Source organism: Sus scrofa, chromosome 15, assembly GCF_054392235.1.
Source record: "Sus scrofa isolate SSC_HxYL_T2T_F1_AM1 chromosome 15, Sscrofa_HxYL_maternal_Yorkshire_Landrace_v2.0, whole genome shotgun sequence".
Taxonomy (NCBI): domain Eukaryota; kingdom Metazoa; phylum Chordata; class Mammalia; order Artiodactyla; family Suidae; genus Sus; species Sus scrofa.
The window spans coordinates 101,907,785-101,928,508 of record NC_139397.1 but is presented as its reverse complement, the minus strand read 5'-3'; the positions used below and the strand labels follow the sequence as shown (position 1 = coordinate 101,928,508).

Sequence of the window (20,724 nt, the reverse complement as noted above, 5' to 3'; positions counted from 1 at the left end):
CATTTGAAGGACCCTAAAGGAAAACCTACATGAGAAAAACACCATTTGTATCTCCAATCAATATCAGAAAGTTCTTAATTAGCATGTAATATGCTAGACATAATTTTTCTTCAGGTAAATAAGTGGTATTCAGGATACGTCTACTGGCTAGATACATTGAATGGGGTACCCTTGCATTTGCATGAATAGGATTTAAAAATCTTGTAAACCTGATAGTGTTCATTCTTCAAAGTGGAATCTAGTTATGGAATTCCAGTCTGTTCTGTGTGAAGTCTATGTCAGCTGATTCTGACCAGAAGTTTAAATTATTCCTGCCCCCAGAAGAGTGTTCCCTTTGTCTTGAGTAAATATTTTGTGCAAGCGATTATTGGAAATCTTAAAAGAACAGAGGACTGAGGTGCACTGAGATTTTTGAACAACTTGTATGGTTTTGAGGGAAGGAGCTGCTTGTTAAAGATTTGCATGTGTGACAAAGTTAGGAGCTATGCTGATTATCTGAAGGAAAGAAACTAATAGTAAAGGAAATTGAAAATATAAAGGCATAGATGCTGGAGGGAGCTTGATATATTTAAGAAAAAGGAAGAGGGCCATTTAGGATAGAAAATAATGCATTTAAAGCTAAATGGAGGAGTTCCCGTCGTGGCTCAGTGGTTAACAAATCCAACTAGGAACTATGAGGTTGCGGGTTCGATCCCTGCCCTTGCTCAGTGGGTTAAGGATCCGGCGTTGCCATGAGCTGTGGTGTAGATTGCAGACGCGGCTTGGATTCCGCGTTGCTGTGGCTGTGGCCACGGCCGGCAGCTATGGCTCCGATTAGACCCCTAGCCTGGGAACCTTCATATGCCATGGGAGCAGCCCAAGAAATGGCAAAAAGACCAAAAACAAAAAACGCTAAATGGAGAGTTGTGAAGGGAGGTCAGAGGATTGGAACAGCCAGGTCGTATAGGACTAATTAGCCATGGTGAGGCGTTTAATCTATTTCTAAGGATAAAAGAAAACCCCATTGGGACACAAATTACTTGTTGGTTGAATACTATCAATATCATGGATTGCAGACACATTTGCCTAAAAAGGCCGCGCGAGATGAAGCAGCCACACTATACAAAACATTAACTCAAGTTCAGTAACACATGGCAATGGACAGTAGACTTGGAGGTTAAGGATACCATAGTGAATGATGAGGACTTTGGCAAATAAACATTACATGCTTCATCTTGTGAACGCATGTCCTGGGTGGTAGTGGGTGAGGGGACAGCCTCAAATCAGATCCAGGTGATTGTTGTCATGCTGAGTTGTGAGTCAAGTATTGCCACAACCTCCTGCTTTACAAAACAAGCCGTACCCCTGAATGAATGTATTAAATCTAATGTTTAAATGATGGTGGCTACTTAAAAGGAGAAATAAATCTTTACGTGAGATGAGCAAATCATGAACGAAAACAGGGCTTGTGGGCTTCCACAAATAACCTCTGATCTGTAGAGTGAATATCTAACTTTCAATATATGTGAAATCTCTCTTGACCTTAGTTTTCTTATAAATTGTAGCTTAATTATTGCTACTTTGCATGTAAAAGAGTAAAATATTTCAAGCTAATTCTAACAATTTTTAAATTCTACAATCCAACATCGTTTTATTCAACAAGTATTGATTGAGTGCCCACCATATCGTAGGTGCTTGAAATGTATAAATGAATGAAAGAAAAAGATCTCTGACCCTGTGAAATTTAAAAAGCCCGGGTAGGACCTTTATATTTAGAAGATAAATAGGGATAGCGGGAAGTGAAGAGGTCACGAAGGAGATTAAGGGTGGAGAGGTGACGAAGACAAGTGATAAATGTAAAAAATGTGTGAATTATATGGTATTACAGAAGGTAATTGATGCTTTTAGAGAAGAGAGAAATAGAGTGGGGGGGGATGTTGATGGTCTTGGGAGGATTTCCACATACATCTCCAACTCCAGCCTCCTTAAGGATCTGCCTCTGCTCTCTATATAAAACTTCATTTTATCCTCTCTCTACTGCCTTCTTCCCCTGAATTTATAAAAGTACTCAAGTATCTTCTATCCTAAAAATAAACGAAACAAAAACCACCTTTAACCATGCATATTCCTCTTGCTTATATTTCCGCCTTTAAGATGGAAGCTGCCGGAGTTCGTGGCTCAGTGTTTAACGAACCTGACTAGGATCCATGAGATTTTGGGTTCAATCCCTGGCCTTGCTCAGTGGGTTAAGGATCCGGCATTGCCATGAGCTGTGGTGTAGGTCTCAGATGTGGCTTGTATCCCGAAATGCTGTGGCTGTGGCATATGCCAGCGGCTACAGCTCTGATTCAACCCCTAGCCTGGGAACCTCCATATGCCACAGGTGTGGCCCTAAAAAGAGAAATAAAAGAAGGGAACTGTCTATACTGCTGGTGCCACTTTCCCACATCCTGTTCACTTGGCCATCTCCTCTGGTATGACCTCTACTCCAGTCTGTACCAAAACTGTTTATAGACAACCTTCGATTGGCCTAATCCAGCTGGTGTTTCTTTTTTTTTTTTTTTTTTTTTTTTTTTTGTCTTTTTTTTGCTATTTCTTGGGCTGCTCCCGCGGCATATGGAGGTTCCCAGGCTAGGGGTCTAATCGGAGCTGTAGCTACTGGCCTACGCCACAGCCACAGCAACGTGGGATCCGAGCCATGTCTGCAACCTACACCACAGCTCACGGCAACGCCGGATCATTAACCCACTGAGCAAGGGCAGGGACCGAACCCGCAACCTCATGGTTCCTAGTCGGATTCGTTAACCACTGCGCCACGACGGGAACTCCCCAGCTGGTGTTTCTTAAACTCTAATTTTACCTTCAGTAGGTTTTATGTATTTCTCATATGCTTCTTCATTCATTAGTTCATGTTGTTCTGAATGGTTACTGAGTGTCACATTGATCTGCCAACCATCTTCAAAATGAGATTCGTTGCCAAGTCTCTGCCATTGTTAAATGTTCACTCTTTCTTGAAGATTCAAGTTCTTTTTGGCTTCTTGAGATATCATTCTACTGGTGACCTCCCCAGTACATTTAATTATTCCTCCTTCTCAGACTCCTTTGTGTTCTATTTTCCTGAATTTAGTACCTTCTTCCTAAATGTTAGTATACCCTCCTGTAATTTATTGCTTCTTTAAGTTTATAAAACTAAGTCCTTCACCAATATAAGCATCAGAAACTCAACATTACCAAAACATACACTCATTTATTCTCATTTAACCATAGTCTTGGTTAACTGCTTTTAGTATTTGTTTCTGTGAAAGGAAGATAAAACTTTTGGATGGTTTCATCTGCCCTTGGAAACAGGTTGCTTATTTTTATTTTCAAATTTTAAAGTTTTTATTATTTTTAAATAATGGTTTCTAATATCATGCAACTGTGAGGATTGCATGCGTGAATAGAGAATTGCAGTGTGAAAAATTAAACATTATCTGTAATGAGAAACTTACTAGTTTCTGACCACACTTGACTTTCAAAATCTGGCATATTGTCTAAATTTATTCCTTAAGAAATTAAGTTTATCTTGTCATTTCTGGAAGATTGCATCTAGAACATTTTTATCAACTTATCCTAGACTGTAAGATTCAGCTTAAATATTAAGCACAGCATTTAAAGAAACTGAGCTTATCTAGTCATCAGAGGTTAGAGCAGAAAATATTCTTGTCTGGTTTTCATCTGCTATAAATAGCAAATGTCACCCAATTTACTGCTTGTTTAAGGTTGAAGAAAAATCCTTCACCAATTAACTCCCTGCAGCCTTATTTTAAGAAAGTATATTCAACTACATGGCTTTATCATGCCCACACATACACACATACACAAATTTATAGTTCAAGAGGATTGTTTAACAGTAAATTGACATAACATCGGGTGAGAAAATAAATTTTGGCTCTGGTTCCAAACTGCTACCCAATCAGAATTAGCATTTATATTTATACAAAATATTATTGGGTAGGTTTGTTAAGTCTCTGTAGACGAGAATGTCCAAATGAAATATACATGCTATGCACGTATACTAAAGGAAAATGAATCCATTTCATCTTGAGAGACTAAATATTTATACTTGAAATGTTTTGCTTTTGATCAGGTGTTGAAAAGAAAACCAAATTCAAATGTATAATTTATAAATATGTGAGTGTTAAGAGAGATATACAATAAGCATGTAAAATGAAATATAAATTATTTAAAAATGTATGCTCTTGGAAGATAATGCCAGGCACAGAGGAGACTTATTTACCTGGAAAATAAATTATTCAATTAATTTTTAGAGATTGACATGTACTATTATTTGTTTTACTAGTAACGAAGTGTATAATTAAGAATACTACCAAATTAATTAGCAATTAACCTCATGATTATTGGGGTTAAAAGAAATTACCATCTGGTTATATATCATGTTACTCTTTGAGTACTTTTTTATACTTTAAATAGTGCTTGTTTTGTGCTGTGCAATGAAAATGAGACTTCATAGAAATATCTATATCTTTTTGCATTTATAAAAAGGATAAAAAACTAAATGTGAGGCAAAATACACAATCCTCAAACAATTATGATTATTGAAGAAATACACATTGTGGAACATTTATCTCAAAACTGGCCAATTTTAAAATTTCCTGAACAAGGGGCTAGCCTTTCCATCTTGGAAATATGCACATGTAACAAATGCTCATGCTTGGAACAGTTTGAGACACCAAGAGACTTATAATAGTTGGGCCAGTTAGAACCACAAGTGAGAATTAATCTCTTTGTCTTACTGCCCTTTCTAAACTCCTGTTGAGTGGGAGTGGTCTTGAAGGATTTGGTTATCTATCTAAAACTTTAAAACCAGAATTTACTACTGATAGTCCTTTCTGTGGCAACATTTAGTTGTTCTTGGGTTGAGAGAATCTAAACAGCTGGGATCTATTTCAGAATTGTCTGGCTCCAGCTGGAGATGACTAAGAAAAAAGAAAAAGAAAAAAAAAAAAAAAAAAACCTTTTGTGCAGAGCTGAATTTTCACTGTAATCACAGAATTTAGTTTATAAAACCAAGACATAAATGTTGGTCCTGCACAGAGCTGGTTTGACCTGGTTGTCTAGATAGAAGAAACTCCAACTGCTTATTCGTTCTTTTCCTCCAGTATTTGAGATTGTCTCACTCTATTAAAAAGGCCTAGAGGTCTAATTCCTGGTGGGATTTTTGTTAAGCAGAGTAAATGAATTTAAATAAGAAATGTGTGCATGAAGGAATGATCTTGACTCATTTGGGTCAAGCATGTTTATCACATTCTTGCTACCAGAAACTCTATTAACAAAATTGTTTGTCTTAACTCTTGATTACATTAAACCAAACATGTAGAGCTAAGGAAAGAACACATTATTGAGAAACAGAGACAGGGAAATAATCAATGTAGTTGAAATATCCATGAAAATTTTCAAGGCAAGAGGCATCAAGTGATAAGAAAACCCAAGTCAGCCTTGCCTGATTGTCAATCTCAGCATAGTTAATGGAAATGACACATTCCTTGGTTAGAGCCTCACTCTATGTCCTCATCACCTTGTCTGCTACCCATGAACTCTAATGACGGAGCAGACAACTATAGGGCTGCTGTGGATCAACATCAGCAACCCTCCTCCACCCTTCATTAAACTGTGGTTTCCAGTTGAATAATTTAGAAGTCTGTTGAAACTTATGTGAACTAGAAAACTTGTATATGAGTCCCAAAACATGTATGAAGCATCTGATTTTAATATTCTAAAACACGTTAGAATCTACTGATAGAAAAATCTCTGAATAGAAAGTGGGAAGTTGTTGATGCCACTTTACTTGTTATCCCAGTAATCCAGGAGGAGAAAATGTTCAAGGCAGTTGCCTAAGAGATCTGTCCGTATAGTCTTAAATCTTCTATGCAATGTCACTTTACAATTAGAAAATGCATGTTGGTTTTTAAATTTTCAAAGTAAAAGGTGGAAAACTTGCACAAAAGCTAAAAACAACTACTGAGAACTGCTTGAAAGACTTTTATTACCTAAAAGATAGCGAAGGAGAGATTACTCTGCTCCCTGAGTATGGTATTGGTATTTGGACCAGGTCATCTTAATGGCATCTTTTACAGCAGCAGGTGATTCTCTTGACTCCATTTCCTATTCTGCAGTTATACCTGAGTGCTCTCTAACTATTTATTACCTTTGTGTAGCTTACAAATCTTTGTAAGTAGTTTTGATTTTGAGCAACAAAGAAAAATATGTACTACTGTAAACTATGGACTTGTAACCAAAGGTTGTGCCCTGATTGATTAATCCACTTCTCGTTCTCATTCATTCATTCAGCAAACATCTGTGTAGTATGCTAAATGCTAAATAGCATGCGAGGCTCTGGAGATCCAGTAGTGTCCAACGTGGACATGACCACTCTTTCATGGGCTGATACTTCTTGATTTCATTAATTCACTCAATAGATATTTCTTGAGTCAGACATTCTTCTGTATGCAAGTAAACAAAAAAAAGAATAAAATTCTGACTTTATGGAGCTTCTTCCTAGAAGGAAAATCAAAATAATAAGCACCAATTATGATAAACAAGTGATAAAATATGCTAGGAAGATAAAAGTATCATGTGAAAATGTAGAGCAAGGGAAGGGAGCAGAAGTACTGTTCGAGGCTATAATTTAAATATAGTGGTCCACCTAAGATGCAGCCACATTTGAGAAAAGACTTGGAGGAACTGATCCCAAGCCTTGTAGTCCTTATACTAACTATAAAGAATCACTCCCATTGATGTGTTAAGAGCAGACTGTAGTGTACAAAAGTAAAAACAGACCCAATATGACATAATTGCAATAATCCAGGTGAAGAGTACTGATAGTTCAAACTAGAGTGATAACAATAGAGTTTGTGAGAGATGATTAAATATCTTTTGAGTAGAGCCAGTGGGATTCCCTGATGGATATAAAATGTGACAGTTAAAAAGAAATCAAGAAGTCAGGGAAGTTTTTGGTCTAAGCAACTGGAAAAATGGAATATCTTTAACTGAGAGGAAGAAGATTTGCAGGAAAGATTTTTTTTTCCCCCTTTCTTTTTCTCCTTTAGTGAGGGAGTTAGTAGGGGAATAGGAAATAATCAGGGTTTTTGTTAGGGATGTGTTAAGTTTATGATGTCTGTTACATAATTCTCAAGTGAATATTGTTTGTATTTCCAAGATAATTTTATATGTGAATATGGAATTTAAAGGCTATAAACTTGGGGAATTCCCATCATGGCTCAGCAGAAGTGAATCTGACGAGCATCCATGAAGATGCAAGTTCGATCCATGGCTTCATTGAGTGGGTTAAAGATCTGGCATTGCGGTGAGCTCTGGTGTAGCTCACAGATGTAGCTCAGATCTGACGTTGCTGTGTGTGTGGTGTAGGCCAGCAGTTACAGCTGATTCAACCCTTAGCCTGGGGATCTCCGTACGCCATGGGTGCATCCCTAGAAAGACAAAAAAAATAAATATAAAGGCCATAAACTTGGGAATCATTTATATATAGAGACATGGGGAACCACTTGGCTGGATGAGATTACCAAGGGGGTGTATACATAATGATAAGGACCCAAAATAATCCCTGGTTCATACCACCATTGAGCGGTCTGAGTGAGGAGGAAAATGAGAACACAGAAGGTACAGAAAAGGAGCAACTAGTGAGGTTGGAGGAAACCCTGGTATGTGCGGTGAATAGGAGCCAAGGAGAGACCGCACCTCATGGAGGAGAAAGTGATCATCTATGTCAAATCCTGCCAAATAAATCTTGTGGTAAGAATCCATCATAACATTTAGCATGGTAAGGGAAACGCCCCAAAAATCATTTTGTGATTAAAGTCAGGAAAGACCGTTTTTAATAGACCTTCCCAGTGATATGTAGTAGCTGATCACCTGCTAGTAATAAATTTTCTTCTAATTCTACAAATATTAACTTGTATGATGTTCACCATTTCTCTCATTGATTTATATAAAACTTTAAGGGCCTAACTTTAATCCAGAAGATACAGTATTAAATACAGTAATATCTTAAGGTAGTGCAGTCTAAACTCACTTCAGCAGAGGGAGAGATTTTTTTATACAACATTTATACCACTATGAACCTTCCAGTTTGTTTGAAGAAGACTATATTCTTTTCTTATCCCCCCCCCAAAAAATAGAAATTTACGTCCTAAATATCACCTCAACAATCAAAAATTATACCAGTTGCATAGTAGGTCTAACATAGTTACTGTGTTAATTAATGAATTAACATTTGTATGATATTGTAGAAAGATACCTAGAGAGAGCTATATTCATTGATATAGCATACTTATGTAGAACCCTATTATTTTTATCCTTCAATTCCTTTCTTGATTTAAAACAGTCTTTCATACTGGTAACCATTGTTAATATTGCTATTTTTTTTCCCATTTTCACTACAAAATTGAGATGACACAACAGAAAAGGTAGGTATCATTGTGAATCCAGTTTTTTTTCTTTAGTGCTTTTTTTTATGGCTATTTTCCCCATTTCGTGTTTATAAGAGATTTATAAATGCAGAATTTTGTAACAAGAGCTTTAAGCATTTTTTTTCTGTTTCTTAAAAATGTGGCACAAATTTGTAGTCCAATAATGATGTACAAATGTTTCTTTTCCCATATTCTCACAAAGTTTAACTTTTTAAAAAATTCTAAATGTACAGATTGTTTCATTTTACATTCCTTCAATTATGAAGGAAACAGCCTTTTTTGTTTGTTTGTTTGGTGGCACTATTATTTTTCTACAGGTTATTTACAATTTAATTTACTTTTTTTAAAGTATTAGCATGTTTTTCCTTGATTAGGGGAGCTCAATATAATAGCATTTTATCTGCCATGTTTTCCAATCTGTGATTTATCTTTTGACAATGTTTTGACTCAGAACTTTTTTCTATTTATTTCCATAGTCTCCTCTCTCACTTTTCTTTGTAAATTCTTAACTTTTCATTTTGTCTTAGATGTATTTTGTAAATATTTTTATATTTCCAGACATTTATCACTATTTCATATGTATCCATATTGTCTACTAGGTTATTTTACAATTTTTTTATTCTATGATCCATCTAGAGTTTATTTTTTATTTTTTATTTTTTTGCTTTTTGAGGCTGCACCTGTGGCATATGGAGGTTCCCAAGCTAGTGGTCTAATCGGAGCTACAGCTGTCAGCCTGTGCCACAACCACAGCAACACCAGATCCGAGCTGTGTCTGCCACCTACACCACAGCTCACAGCAAAACCGGATCCTTTAACCCACTGAGCAAGGCCAGGGATCGAACCCGCAACCTCATGGTTCCTAGTCGGATTCATTTCTGCTGTACCACAGCGGCATCTCCTAGAGTTTATTTTTTATGTATTTATCAATACATTGTGATTTGACTAAAACACTAAGTATACTAGAGAGCAAAGTAGACCAAACATGCATGTTATGATCATGCGTGTTTAAGATCAGCTTTCTTATCTGTCCCCTCTCTGTTAGTTTCCCTTTAGGCATGTTGCAGTGTAGTTTTTCTTGAAGAAACACCAAATATTTGAACTTCCATACATACAACTGAGGTCAATTCTGTCATACAGTCAAAGCAGACAGTTGCCTCAGGCATAAAAACATTCCACACAGTAAATTCTTTAGGGCTTGTTTCCAGTGTGAGAAGCTAGAGGCAATAAAATACAAGGCATTTCCCATTTTGTCTAAAGTGAATTAAATCAGAATTTAATTATCTCTTAGAAGTATCATCTTTGGCACCTATATTCACTTTTATATTCCATTTGGGGCTGGATGGTAATGCTACATAAAATACTGATGTAAATTTTAGAAAACCATTTAATAGCTCCTAATGTCCTACAATTAAAGGATAGATATTCAGAATGTGTTACTTTTACTGGAAAGAGATAATGTGTGTTTATGAGCATGGAGATGAAAGTGTGTATAAAAGAAAGCTTGCAAAATAAAATAGATGAGAAAAAAATAAAAACAAAAACAGAACAAAAGAGAGTTCCTGGCCCAATGGGTTAAGAACCCAAGAGAAATAGCGTGTATGAGAATGTGGGTTAGACCCCTGGCCTACCTCAGTGGATTGAGGATGCAGAGTTGCCACAAGCTGAGGATTAAATTACAGATGTGGCTCAGATCTGGCATAGCTGTGGTGTAGGCAGCAGCTGAAACTCCAGTTCAGCCCCTAGCCCAGGAACTTCAATATGCCGCAGGTATGGCCATAAAAAAGAAAAAAAATTACCTCAAATCTAATTATTCATCTGTGTCAATTAGAAGGCTCAAACCAGAAACATATAAACAATTGGAAATCTGAAAATTTAATCTTGCTTTTATAATTTGATTTTTCCTAGACTTTGGAAATCTAAGGAATTAATGGAATCTTAACATCAGTAACATTTCAAATCTTTTTTGACTCTTGGACCCACTTAAAACCTCTTTAAAAACCCACTCTGCCCTAGCCCTGTTTCAGGGTGTTCAGGACTTGTCCGGGCGTAGTATGTGCCCCTTTTTATGTATTCCCATTGGGCTCTCCTGCTTCTGTTCCTCCAGGTACCAGAGTCTCCCACTGGGTGTCACCAGACTCCACTCATCAGGTACATCTTATTTCCATGAGGTGTTGTCAACTATGGTCCTCCTGATACCAAGGCAGTGGATGGTCTGGGCAAAGTAGGAAAGGATGTTCTTTCTCCTTTCATGCAGCAGTTGATTAGAGGAGTCCCCTAGTAATATTACTTGTGTAGTTGATTAGAGGAGTCCCCTAGTAATATTACTTGTGTAGTTGATTAGAGGAGTCCCCTAGTAATATTACTTGGGCCTTCAAAATCCAATACAGATTTTTCCTGTATGGAAACAACTCTTTCAATCTTTTAATGTCTCTTATACTTCTCTAATATTTCTTTTGTTAGGATAGTCAACATATATTTGGCACTTATTGAGCCTATATTCTTCTAGGACTCAGCAATGAGCCAATAAAGACAGCAAGAAACAAGTGTGAGTGACAGATGGACCCTGTGCTCAGAAGCAGTTCTCCTCACTAAGGCTCTCTCCCCAAATCAAGCTGAAATTCAGAGAACGTGGTCCCTTTGTCCTTCAGAGAAACTTTCTAGCAGTAATTTCTTTGCCAAAGGTATGTAAAGATGCTCTAGAAACAATGTTTCACAATTTTGTCAAACATAACCTGATCCTTTTTGAATACCAGGTGAGATGTTTGATACAAAATGTTTTCTTAGCTGTACCCCCCTTTAATCATCTTTCTGAGTTCTGTCACAATGATTTACTTCCAGCATTAAAATGGAGAAGGAATTTATGGTTCTCCCTCAGCACCCCTATGTCCCCAGCCTGCCTTTTGTCTACATAAAAACTTTAAGCCAAGGAATACATTTAATCAGAGAAGAAAATGTAGAAGCAAAGGAAAGCAATTAAACAAGACCAAGTAATAATAGTTTAGTGATTAAGCAAAGTTAAGGACCTTTAGTTCCTCCTCAAGGGCTATAGGTAATACTCCACACCATATCCTTTGAGCTGTGTTATAGATACCAAAACCCCCAACCAGGTGGAAAAAGTTAACTACATGATAACTAGACTGTACCCATGACATAATCTGCCAAAATTTTGAGAACTGGCCTCAAGGAAACGGGAAAAAAAACAACCCTGGAACCGAAGATTAATTGCAGTTAATCAGGGTAATGCTGGTCAGACCACTGGACGACCAATTTCAAGATGATTGCCAGAGATGACTGCTCTTTCTGCATGTAGCCCCCTTCCTCTGCCTATAAAAGATCTTGTCTATTGATTGCGAGGGGAGGAGTCTGCCTTTGGACATGAATCTGCCCTCACCCTGCATTGCCTGCCTCCAAAGTAACGCAAACTTTCTTTTCCACCAGCCTTGCCTCTTTATTGTCTTTTGAGTAGTGAGCAGCCAGACCCCCACCTTCATGAATGGTTTTTGGCATCCAATGTGAGCTACTGTGTTCTGGCAGGATTTAGCTCACCTGGATTTTCCCGAGTAGAGACGCCCGCCATGGCTAACACCAAGAAGGCTGCGATGAGCCTACTCCTTGTGGCTGGCTGGCCCCAAGAAGGGGACTGGAGGGACGTTCCTAGCAGCTGGTGAAACCATTTGTTTCGGGGATGCTCCCTTTTTCTCCCCTGCTCAGTACTGGCTCCCAATTTATGCTTTTCCTTGGTGGAACTGAAGATGTATCTGGACAAGCCGAAGAGCTCCAAGACCAAGTAAGTACACCTGTTTGAACTGGGCAAACTTTTGAGCATGAAGTGCTATTTGGGCATCTTGGCCAGTTGGTTCTGACAGCTGTCTATCATTGAAGACTGTGTTGGGAAAGTGTTTGTTTGGGACTCCCTAGGGGTCATCCTCTTGCGCATTTGTGACAGTTCTGTCTTTTGGTGCGGGAATGTGTGTGCCATTTGTGTGATTAGTACTCTTGTTAACTTTTGTAGAATGTGACCAACAGTACTATTAGGACGCCAAGAAAATTGGTTACGATGAAACTGTTTTGAAACTCCAAAACTGGTTCTTTTTACATATGCAGTTAGAGAAAGATGGTTTGATGAAATATTGTTTTCATTAGGTAACTTTTCCCTCTGGAATATCCAGTGTAATAAAACAAAGCTAAAGTAGTAGGGAAAATATCTGAGTTGAATGTTTTTATGCAATAGAGTTTTAAGCACTACAATATGCTTATGTATTTGTGTCTGGAATGTCACAGCATTGGTTGGTGAGTGGTAAGCTTCCCAGATGAGGTTACCATACTAGATGTGAAGTGAGAAGAACAAATTAATCTAGACAGCATAAAGCATTACAAGTACATTTGTAATTTTTAACACCTTGAGAATTGTGTCATTACTGATTAGATGAAGACGTAAAAATACGGCTAAATAAGATGTTGAAAATTAACTAGGATAGGATTATTTTAAATTTCTGAGTAGCTTTTGGTCTTTTGTTAATATAAAAAAACAATATGTAGAATAAAATATGGAAACAAAACAGATGTAGAAATAGAAAATATGCATCATTACTCAATGCCAGTTTCACTCAGTAGACATAAATTACATATACAGACATATATGGAGAAATCTGTTTTAAAATAAAAGTTTTGTCATTTTATATATCTACTGCTACATTTTTTTTTTCCCAGAGAACAACTTATCATTAACTTCCTTCATAAAAATACCTACAGGTCTTCCTCAAGGCAGCATATAATTAAGCTCTGTGATACATTATGATGTACTCAGCTGAACCTCTCTTAGAGAAGATTTAATTTTTCCATTTTTCCCTATCACAGTATACATTTTTGTACCAATTATTTGCTTACGAATGTGACTCTTTCTTTGGATATATTACTAATAGCAGGCCCTTTTAGGTTGAAAAAAAAGGTGTTTTCTTGAGAAAGAAATTGGGTGGTATCAAAAGAGAGATTTGGAATGAAGGAAAAAGGGGAAGAATGAATTCCTAAGACCATGGTTGGATTCATGATTATGTTTGATATACAGAGCTTTGTGTTCTCAGCAAAATGTATTTAAAATATCTTCTGTGTGCCAATTTTGTGTCACATGCTTTTCTTCCTTTTTGTTGACTTAGTTTTATAAATAATTATGACATTTTCAAAAAAAATATTGTTTTCAGAATTCTGACCCTGAGGAGAACAAAAATAAGCCTAGGAGAAAGCTTCAAGTTAACTCATCACATCCTTGAGCTGGTATAACAGTTAAGTTGCTTGCCTTTTCTGTATGTAGCCTCCTCCCTCTGCCTACATTCCCCCTTTAAAAGGTCTTGCCCACTTGTCATCAGCTGGGGAGTCACCCTTTGGACTTGAGTCTACCTGTCTGCACTCCCAGTTGCCTGCCTCTAAAATAAAGCAAACCTTCCTTCCACCAACCTTGCCTCTTTATCGGCTTTTGAGCAGCCAGATCCCACTTTTGGGTACAGTATCACATGTGTGCATTTACCTGTAGCTTTATGTATCTGTAGCATGTATCTAGACTTTGCATGGAATTCCTCTCCAGCTCATAAGCTTCTTTGTGTGTCCTAAGGGAAAGAGAGTGGTAGGAAAAGGGTAATATATAATCCTGAGCAAATCTCAATTTGTTGTGATTTACCTTGTCAAAGAAATAGCCACTCTAGGGAAAAAAGAAAATTTTAACAAAGGATATATGTGTATTTAGTTAGAATGTTTTAGTATGTGTTTTCCCACTATGTATAAAGTTTCTGTACATGAGTCTTCTCTTCCAGACATTATGACTTAATATGGGATATTGGAAATATGCAGAATAAAACATATAGCTGTAGTGAAATGGACATGGCCTTCATAGGATATAAGGTTTTTTATAGAGCTGTTTGAGTGGCTTTTCAACCACACACACTAGACTCAGTTAATATAATTGCCACTAAGTGCATATTTTATTGACAGCACGGTATGTTTAAAGGAAGCCATCTGGAAGTTATCAAAGTGCACCTTTATTTTAATCCTTCTAGTTGTATCTCAGATTAAGGCTGATCACTTACATCTAATCCAACACACCTCAGAATCTCAGCATTTGCTAATTGCTGAATATATGTTGATTAGCATTAAAAATATAAGAATTTCAGAATTTTATATCACAGTGCTCTAATGCTTTCTGTCTAGATACCTCATATAACCTCTGCATCATAATGGAATGCATCATCTTTTTCAAAAAAGAATGAAAAGGGGTAAAGAGCACCCATTGATATTCACCTAGAAGCTGAGACCTGGAAAAAAAAAAAACTATTCTGTGCTGTGTACTATTTAGTTCTTACGACACATTTTGCTGCCTTCTTATAGATGACACTAGGGGCACTAAACTCTGAAAGACCATGCCCCTTGCCTAAGGATTTGCCCAAGAGCAGCTCAGAGCTTAGAAACCTCACTTTTCCTAGCATTTGCACATACTCTGCCCAAACCTACCACCTTGATAAAATGCAACAGAATTGATCATACACTTAAAATGAAATGAGCCATCAAGTGAAGCAGCAAACAAATAGATGTAAGCATTTTTTAGAGAGTTTTTGTCTATTTGATCCTAAAATTATATCTGATAGCTATATTTATTGAACATGTATTAGGAGTATAGCACTACACTGAAGCATTTTACATGTTGTTTTCTTACTTAATTTTTATGACAACCCCATGGGTAGGTGTAACCTCAATTTACAGATGATAAGCCATCTTCAGTACGATTCGAGAATTTAAATAATTTTCCCTAAGTCACATTTTACTAATAAGGAAACTTAGGCCAAAGCTATAAATGTCTATATATAATCTATGCTAGATTTTCATGTTTTGTTTACATTTTATAGATTAGAAGTATAGTAAAAAAAAATTTCTTTCCCCCCACAGATTCTCTTTTCTCTATAATAGAGTCAGTTTACATGCAGAACTATTAAAAAAATTCATGTTATTATATAATGACATACTTTTCATTAAATCGTTAAATAGACCTATTACATTAATTAAAGGTAATATAGATTTTTCTCCTCTCTGAAATATGTGTGTGTGTTCACTGTGATTTATTGTGTGATGATGTGATGCTATTTCTCATCTGAGTGAATGTTAACGAAGGCCAGCCCTGGAAAAGAAGAAGGGAGGGAAAAAATAACAAGTGGGTTGCTTTCAAGGTACACTCTACAGGACCAAGTGGTTGATTAAATGAGACAACAAAGAAGGAGAAATTATAAACTTTGCTGAGGTTTGAACCTTGGGAAAGGAGGGATGGGCGAAAGGGAGAGGACGAAAGGGAAAGGGAATTGGGGGATCCAGTGCCTCTCATTTGGAAGTGAAAATGAGAGTAGTTTTAGATGGCTTGAGTTTAAGGCACAGCAGGCCATCGAGGGAAGCCATCTAGCAGATACAGTTGGGCTGCTGTAATTTGGGTGAAATCACCTGAACTACAGACACCATATTTAAAACATCTGTAAGAGGCATTGTTCTCCTGCTTTAATTACATTAACTCATTTAATCCTCAAAACTACCCTTGTGAGAGGTTCCCGTTGTGGCTCAGTGGTTGACTAGCCTGACTGGTATCCATGAGGAAGCAGGTTCTATCCCTGGCCTCTCTCAGTGGGTTAAGGATCCAGCCTTGCCAAGAGCTGTGGTGTAGGTCGAAGTTGCAGCTTGGATCCTGTGTGGCTGTGGCATAGGCCGGCAGCTACAGCTCTGATTCTCCAATCTGACCCCTAGCCTGGGAACCTCCATGTGCCACAGGTGCGGCCCTAAAAAGACAAAAAAAAAAAAAAAAAAAAAAAAACTACCCCCATGAGATATGCAGTAAATTGAATATTGAATATTGTCCGTCTAAAATTCATGTCTTCTTGGAACCTCAGCATGTGACCTTATTTGGAAAAAGAGTCTTTGAAGATGTAATTAAGATTAGGTATCCAGTCTCCTCAAACCAGTGATTGATATTCTCATAAGTAGTAAGAGGAGACACAGAGAGACAGAGTGGGCAGGCCGCATGAAGACAGAGGCAGGGGTTGGAGTTATGCTGCCTTATGCCAAGGAACAGCTGGCCACCAGAAGCTAGAAAAAACATGGAAGGATTCTTCCCTGGTGTCTTTGGTAGGAACATGGCTTTGCTGATAATTTGACTTCAGACTTCTGGCCTCTTGAACTGTGAAAAATATATTTCTGCTCTTTTAAGCCATCAAGTGTGTGGCAGTTTGTTAAGGCAACTCTAGGAAGCTGACACTAAGTGTATATTTGTATATCAGCATTTTATATGTGAAGAAAGAGAAGCACAGATGAGGCATCCTTAATGTTCTCTCTCAAGGTCAGACAATTCAGTAGAGCTAGAATTCAACCCAGATTTTCTTGCTTCAGACATTTGCACTAAACCATTACCTACTGCCTCAATTATTTTTTTTATTACCTGGTAATAAAGAGTGACCTAGCCTGTGTACATAGAACTAGAGACAGCACAATATTCCCTGGAGGCAGACAGTCGCTCAGAATACATAAACATTAGGCCTTAACCACTTTTCTCCATCTAGCTATTTGATTATAAAACCATTGTTTACTGTCTTGTCAAAACCTAATATACTAAAATACATTTACTATATACATAGTAAAAGAGAGCTATCAAAGACATGCATTTATTTGTAATAATCTATGACAATATCTATAACTCACTATCTAAATCCTCTTCATCAGAATATACTGTTTACCTAGCTTCTTTTATAGCCTGATTTAATAGGTTTATGGGACCTACAAGTCTATAAGGTCAACTACATTTCTTATCTCCATATCAAAAAATGAATGGGTTTGGGTTGTAGATTGTGTAACTATTGACATCTTTAAATAAAAATTATGTTCTATGTGATTGAACACAACTTCAGAATTTTTTAGAAGGGAATTTTAGAAGACTCATAAAGCTTATTTTTTTGCAGTTCAGAAAAAAAAATTACCATTGTTTTAGAGCCTGCTTTTTATAGTACAGGCATATAAAATGGTAAAATATTTAAAGGCTTATAGTGAGTAGGGTGGCTCACAACTTAAGGAAAATAAAAATGCAAAGTCTTTCTGTTGCTTATTTCTTTAATTTAAACCCATCAAATACCTAAAATTATCCTTTTTTCTCCTAAGAGGCTCTAGTTCATTAACACTGTTTTATACCTGTCCTTTTTTAACTTCGAGAACCAGCAGAGGGAGCTATAGGGTCTCTAGCAGTTCTTTTTAAAATGATGTAATGAACACTGAATGTGAAGCTCTTCTTTTTGGTTTCTTTGCTAATGAAGAAAATACAACCCTCTTTGCCCACATAGTGTTTACTTAAAGGATCAAAACACTCCTGGGGGATCTACTGGCCAATTACCAGGGGTAGAACATAACATTATTTACATGGCACACACAAGTGGCTCCATGGGATCTGTTTTGGTCTATTGAGTAATTATATAATTACATGCAAAAATATATTTATTTCAAAAATCATAAGGGATTAAAATGACTGTGTGGAAACTAAGAATGCAGATATAAATGCAAAGAATTCTTTTATTTGGCCTTACAAGTAGAACTGGGGACCTGTGGTGATCCAACAATTAATTAATCTTAATAAGATGAAAGATAGCTTTGGCATTGACAGCAGGGCCCAGTAATATTTACTTTTGGAATGTTTTTCATCAATTTTTAAGTTTATATGTTAATTAAAATTAATTTGCATTAAAATTAAAAACATGCAGGCATTTCTCCAGTTGATCATGGTTGAGCTCTTAGAAAATGTATCTTTACACTTGAAATTATTTAAATTCATGATATTTCAAATTATTAAGAAATAGCTTATTTCAGAGTTCCTGTTGTGGCACAGTGGTTAACGAATCCAACTAGGAACCATGAGGTTGCAGGTTTGATTCCTGGCCTTGCTCAGTGGGTTAAGGATCCTGCATTGCCATGAGCTGTGGTGTAGGTCACAGACGTGGCTTGGATCCCCTGTTGCTGTGGCTCTGGCGTAGGCCAGTGGCTACAGCTCCGTTTAGATCCCTAGCCTAGGAACCTCCATATGCCTTGGGAGCGGCCCTAGAAAAGGCAAAAAGACAAAAAAAAAAAAAAAAGAAGAAAAAGAAATAGCTTATTCTAGCAATGTTTAAGTTATATGAAACTTGAAATATATTTTGCCATGCTTTGCATTTCTTTGAGATAAGGAGAGTTTTAGTTTTCATTATCAGATGTATATTCATGTTGTACTTCTTGAAAAACTTGAAAATAGATTTTTTGTGTTTGTTTTCATTACTTGGAGAATGCCTCTGTATGCCCAAGAAATTATAGAAGGTTAATTAAATAATAGTCAAATGACACTTTGCCTACCTCTGTCTAAGAAAGCCCAAAGTAAAATTAATTCTATTATTATTTTTCACAATGTGTAGGATGAGTACGATTAGTTCAAAGGACTCTTCAGAGATCCACCTTATCAAACAGCCTCAGAATCTTTGGCAAACGAAATCTCTCTCCCATATTTCTTCATGCTAGAAAGGATTTACAGGTGCATTATTTAATATCCAGTTGAATTACTTAATAGCAAAAAAATTGTAGTGTCAAAGAAAATCACATAAACAAGAGACCACAGGCATACATAACTGGAAAAGATTAATACAGAAATATTCTGGAGGTAATTATTGCACAAGTGCTAATTAATTTATTGTTTAGAGGAGGAATTACATCAAGGAGTAATAATAGGGTCAGAAGATTTAGGAGAGCTCTGGCTACATTAACTATCAGGGCTTAAAGCATGGAAGGGGAGCAGTGCAGGAAATCTCAGATCCAATATTCCTTCCTTCCATTCTCTGTACCTGATTTTTACATATATTATTCCTTCCATAACATGAAAGGTAGGGATATTTACCTTTTGTTTGTCATTTTTAACAAGATGACCAGATGGGAGGAGAAGACTTCCCCTCTTGTCCCATTCTTCTAGAAGTTCAAAATCCTAAAAGCCACTAAGAACTGTCCCAAAATATCCAGAGTAATTCCCACAATAATAGAATACATTTTTTCCAAGACAAACATCAAAATAATAAATAGTGAAACTAAATTTTAACTACTAAGTATAAATAACACATAAATACACACTTAAACATAAAATATATTTTAATCACTTTCTTAAAACCTTTTTTGGCCACCACCAAAATTTATATTGTGATCTATTGTTTTATATGGTTAGCATGATCATGAACCTGGGTTCTCCTGCTGAATTTATGATTGCCCCCTATCTAAAACTTTGTTCTCTTTCTTGCCCTGCCCCTGTTTCTCTGAGGATTGAGGAATAACAAAGAAAAAGAGGGACTGAAACCAAGCAGTACCTGTGGGGCTTTCCCAGATACAAAAGCCCTTGTTTCTTGGGACTTTAGTTTCCTAGGCCTTTCCTGAGTTCCAAAGGGCAGATTCAAGCAGTTAATGATTAGGACAATAGCCTCACAGGACTCATAGTTCCTCTTGAAGGAATATAGGTAATAATCTGACACTTATCTTTGAGTTATTCTATAGAAACCAAGACCCCCACCTAGTGGAGGATGGTGGCTACATGCTGATCACAAGCATGTAAATCTCTTGGAACCAGAGGTTGAGATTCTCTAAATAACATCCTGTTACCTCACCACCAACCAATCAGAAGATCAATGAGCTGATTACACATCCTAGATCCTTTCCCTTAATACTGTCTTTAAAAACCCTTGCCTGAATGCCACTGGGGACTTTGGTTCTATTTATTTATTTATTTATTTATTTATTTATTGACTTTTTAGGGCCACACGCATGGCATATGGAAGTTCCCAGGCTAGGGCTCGAATCAGAGCTACAGCTGCCGGTCTATGCCGCAACCACAGCAACACCTGATCCGAACCGCATCTGCAACCTACCCGACAGCAACACCAGATCCTTAACCCACTGGGCAAGGCCAGGGATCAACCCCGCCTCCTCATGGATACTGGTCAGGTTCATTACCACTGAGCCACCATAAGAACTCTGAGTTTGTGTCTTTAAAGCATGAGTGGCCCATTCTTCTTGCTTGGTTCCCTGAAAATAAACACTTTGCTGCAAATACTTATTGTCAGAGTTTGGCTTTTTGCTGCATGAGCCACGGGAGCCTTTGCTCAATTACAGTTATCCTAGATAATTTTCAACACACAAAATATATTGTTTATTGAACTACTGTAAGTTGAGGCAAAACTGATAATCT

The 20,724-nt window shown here is 37.0% G+C and overlaps 1 protein-coding gene and 1 long non-coding RNA gene across 2 annotated transcripts in view; one reads left to right on the top strand and one right to left on the bottom strand.

Annotated features, from left to right (window-relative positions):
• LOC146396026 (uncharacterized) overlaps positions 1–20,724 on the top strand; it is a 157,569-nt gene that overhangs the window by 23,946 nt on the left and 112,899 nt on the right. The window contains exon 2 of the long non-coding RNA XR_014829887.1: positions 10,978–11,152. This is a non-coding gene — a long non-coding RNA (uncharacterized LOC146396026). The remainder of the gene's footprint in view (positions 1–10,977; positions 11,153–20,724) is intronic.
• Positions 1–20,724, bottom strand: part of PPP1R1C (protein phosphatase 1 regulatory inhibitor subunit 1C) — a 140,451-nt gene that overhangs the window by 32,704 nt on the left and 87,023 nt on the right. The gene's annotated exons all lie outside the window — the stretch shown is intronic.